Consider the following 4,889-nt stretch of genomic DNA (forward strand, 5'->3'; position numbering starts at 1 on the left):
TATATATATATAGATTAGATAGATAATTATATGATATATCATACATATCAATAGCATCATATCCGCAGAAGCTGTCCCTTTGGTGAGCGTTCCGCCATCTGAGGTCACCAATATGCTGTCTATCACGTTTTAAAAAATCGCCCAGCACACTGCTGCGTCTGCTTCTCGGCATTTGGTCCCGGGTGTCGCGTCGGCCCGGCAGCTCCGTCGTCAGGCCGGCGATGAATAAAGATACCTGTCGCATTGGCGCGCGCTCGTTTCCCCGCTAACCTCAATAGGAGGCGAAGGCTTGTCCAGTCAGGCCATTTGTCGCACCGCTGCTGTTGGTGCATGCTATTTAGAGCCCCCACCGCCCCCTGTAGTGCAGGCACGATGTCTCCTGACTCTTAGCTACCATTTCACTCGCTAAACGTTTGGACTGCTCTCGGTGTCTCGAACCGCTCATAAAAAAAGAAAAACAGAGCACACCCAAATTGTCTGAACCATGTCAATTTGTATTTGTTTTTTGAGTCAAATAAAATATCTGTGATGATAATTATATTTTCTTCTTGACTTTAGAAATGAAGAAAATGTCAAAAATCCAATATTTTTCAGTCACTACCGCTCAGCTGCAAATCACCTCATTTGCTCCGATTTCTGATCCCATGATCGAATTGGGAGACCTCTAATCATTCAGAGTATAAAAATAGCGTAAAAAAAATACATATATAAATATGATGCTGGCATTGATTAGAATGAGGCGACACGGTGCGTGACAGGTTAGCACGTCCACCTCACAGTGCAGAGGTGCAGGGTTCGATTCCAGCTCCTGTGTGGGTTTTCTCCGGGTACTGTCGCTATATTGTACTGAGCAGCCTGCACACATCGTTTTTTTTCAACTTCCATTTCCTGGTCAATCGATATCATTGCACTCTGCCATCAGGAAAGGGTCAACTTGTCGCAGCCAGCGTTGACGACATCCATCAAAGTTGCCGCTTTGAACTAATAAGGCCAGTTGGAGACACTTAGCCCAAGAGAACACGTTTGCCGTGATTGGCTGGCTGTCGCTAGCCAATGAGGGACGAGAATTTGCTCAAAAGAAGATTGGGCAATATCAAAGGAAACTGCGCAGTTGAGCTTCAAACAATTCCATTGCATTTGGAAATTCCTTCCTTTGGCTTTTCATTCGGAGGGGAAGTATGTCAAAGTAAAAACACCAAACATGACAGCTCGAGAACACATTGCGGTTTTTAAATCACTTCACGATGTCATTACGTTGCTTCGATGTTACACTGGGCTCTATTTAGGCCTCATACGGAGCACTCCGTGTCCCTAATCATGTGGCCACTGGATGATGAACATCCACTTTGCGTTCAGTGTGCATTAGTCGTGTTCAGACGCGCATAGGTGTCCGTCGTCGCTTTTTGCGACTCATTGGAACCTTTTTACCGGCGCGCTTGGTATTTCTCATCTCGTTATTTGAGCTGATTATAATTCAGGGGCTATATTAAATGTCAGCAAAAGGCCAGCCATTGTGATGCAAATGTTAAGCATAGAATGTGTTCTTTCATTTCGAGTCCCCCCCTACCCCCTCCGCCGCACTTGCGCCCCAAACACAACGCAAAACAAAAGTAACGGTCAGAAAATGTCCATACAAATAACATTGAAACTCTTCTGCTACATTGGGACAAGTCCATGTATGTAAATGCAAGGTATAAAAATGGACATTTGTTTTTTTTGAAAGCTTTTCACAGGTCTATTATTTCCCCCTAAAGGGAGAATGTGTAAAAATATGTTGATATTTCAATGTTAGTAAAATATATATTGTGTCAAATTGTCATGTTTTTTTATGTAATTGTCGGTGAGGCAATCGCTAATTATATTAGCTAGGGCCGCGCCTCCCCGACAGGAGGCGGCCATGTTTCGTCGCCATCTTTCTCCTACGGATCCCCGAAGGAGACAAACATAGCGAATGTCGTTCCTCAGCACGATTGAGTACGGCGTGTGTAACAAACGCCATGCGCCCCCCCCCGTCACTTGAGGGAATACGAGAAGTCGTTTCAGATGTGATCAGAGCGCGCGTGAACAGAGAAAGAAAGGCAAAGAGAATATGTAGAGGCAATATGCAAATGAAAGGCAAACAGTCATGTCCCATGTAAAACGGGAACAAAGAAGTCAAAATCCAGCGTGATCCGGTAAATGTGGGGCGGGGGGGCGGAATAGCTACCCCTCCCCACCGCCCGTCCTCAGCTTAACCTTTCTTACTGGCGCCCGCAAATTAGATATTCGAGATAACATTTGGTTTGAGGATTCTTTTTTTTTTTTTTCTTTCCAAGAAAATTGTCTTTCCCCCCCGCATTTTTTTTTTTTTTTTTTTGTGTGTTTGAATGAAAAACTCTTATCTGGCTGACAGTTTTGGCTGTCACTTTAGCCTTCATCGGAGCTCTCACGACTTCCTGGTGACGTGTCTTAAAAACACCTGACTGGGTCAGGAAACCTTCAAAATAAAGCTGCGCTCAATCCCATGAAAAAAAGCAAAAAAGCAAAAAAAAAAAACATTGTCTGAAAAAAAGAAAGCTTCAACTTAGGGCGCGTGCTTCAAAATGCAAATGAAGAATTTTTAACCCCCCCCCCCCAAAAAAAAATCTGCTGTGTAACCATTTTCCGGCTTGTTTGTTTGCCATTTTCCTTCTCTTTCGAGACACGATGGGACTATTTCCTCTCGCTCTAAAATGTCCTTTGTCCATCCACGTCACGGTTTTCCCCTCTCAATCCGAACGCAGCCTGCTAATTAACCAAAGGGAAAAAAAAAACCTCTTAAAAAACACTTGTTCAATTTGTTTGTTGGACTTCCTGTCATGCTACAGCCTTGTCGCATACGGTACACTGCTCATGACGGACGCTTCTGCTGTGTATACACTAAACTCAAACAAATAGTCTTTAAATGCCCCCGCCTCTCAAATACAACTCTTAAGAGCTTTTCTCGAACAACCTTCCTGTTTGTGTGTGTTCATAAAATAAAAGACTCTCAACCTCAACGAGGACAAAGCGCTATAGAAAACGGACGGCTGGATTAATGAAACATTAAATCCACCCCACGCTTGAAACGCTCGCTGCTCATTCTCTGCTGTTTTACAAGCGCATCTGCTCTCTGAGGGGTTTTTTTTTTTGTTTTTTTTTAAAGGGGGTATGACAAATGAACGCCAAGTTGTTTTTCCCGAGCGGATTTGCATGAAAACTCAACTACATTATTGTTTTGACAAAGGTAATCCTTGACTATGTGGATTAAAGTGAACCCAACTGCAATTATGTGTAATGCCTTTTAAAACCAGTCAGTACATTTAGAAAGTGAGTTTTTTTTTTGTGCAAATGAAGCGCTTATCCCAAAATCAGTGTCAACCTTTTTTTTTTTTTAAACTCAAGCATGTGACTGGTAACAAATGTTTTCTGCATTTATGCTACCCGCCGGCATTCCTGAAAAAAATCCAAACAAATTTCACAGACAACCATTGCTACTGTTTGCCAATTAAGATCTATCAATCGAACCCGTTTTATGATGGTGACAGTTTGCCTTTGGCACGTACGGTAGGTACATCAAAATGAACCCCCTCCCCTGCATATTTTTGGCGTACCACGAACAAATTCATCTCTTGATGTGTTTGTGGAACCTAAGATGCCCCAAGGTGGTGCCTTAGCCTCCCCGGCAATTGGGAAAGTAGTAATTAGTGTCATGGAAATATTGTTGAAGTGATGCATCTCGACTGAGCCGAGCATCTGCGCATGTCAGGGAGGAGCTCCGTTTAGCCTGGGTTGCCACTGGTAGTTGCGCAACACTCTTCTGCATATGAACACACATGCACATTTCCAATGCAGTTTTATTTTCTCCTCAATTAAATAATCTGTAAACCATTATTCGAGAATACTGTTGTAAAATGAGTTTGAAGCCTTTCGGGATAAGAGTTTGTGGTGTAGTTGCTCGCGTCTATAAATACAGGCAATTCAAATGACTTTTAAGTGCGGCTTGTCAATTCTCGTTTGTTTGCTGTCTTCACAATCTCCTCTTCCAATAAAATTGGAGCTTAGAGCACATTAAAAAAAAAAAGTTTCACATCCTCTGTGGAAGTGATAAAGTGCACGAATGGTTGCTTGAACAACACCTTTGTTTCAAGTTATCCAAGCTCATGGCTTTACGCTTTGTCATTGAAAGTCAGCGCCGTGCCCTAAAAGTGCTCTAATGGGCCCCGTAATGCTTACTTTGACTGATGGCATAATGAGGGCTTAATAAATATGTATGGGTCACAGATTGTGGATTATTAAAACGGCAGGCTAAGAGGTCAAGCTCAGGGGAAGCCAGTCGATGGAGGCGGCTTGCCGCACTTGCCTCCTTGATCAGCGGCCACGTTTTGTGCCGTCGTTATTTATGACGTTTGCTCGACAACGATGGGAGTCTTAATGAGCTGCGAATGGAATCTCCTGTTTTTTTGTTTTTTTTTTAACCAGCTCTGGACCACAGCTTTCATTTTGAGGCTAATCCAGGAAAAGTTGCCTTGTCAGCTCAGTTTTTTTACTGTGTGCTGCTGAGCGCTAAGCTGCATGCGGCCACGCCGCATCTTGCTGCTGTCTAAGCAATGTGACACAGCAGCTTCGCCTTGTAAACAACGGACGACTGCCAAGTTTTCTGGCTGGTCTTTAAACACGTTTGGACAAGAGGACGTCACGACATGAAGGAACTGGCATCAGATTATTTAGCCGCATCAGGAGTGGCAAAGCGTTCGAAAAGTCAATTCCGGGCCAGAACTTCGTTTGTCTCGGTTGTCAGGTTCCATGACGCATTTCCGGTCTGCGGCTCCCAAATATTTGCTCCGTGACTCTCGTTAAAAGTTTGACTTGAGCGGTAACTCCTCTCCAGG

Source organism: Hippocampus comes, unplaced genomic scaffold (assembly GCF_001891065.2).
Source record: "Hippocampus comes isolate QL1 unplaced genomic scaffold, H_comes_QL1_v1.1 scaffold298, whole genome shotgun sequence".
Classification (NCBI taxonomy): Eukaryota; Metazoa; Chordata; class Actinopteri; order Syngnathiformes; family Syngnathidae; genus Hippocampus; species Hippocampus comes.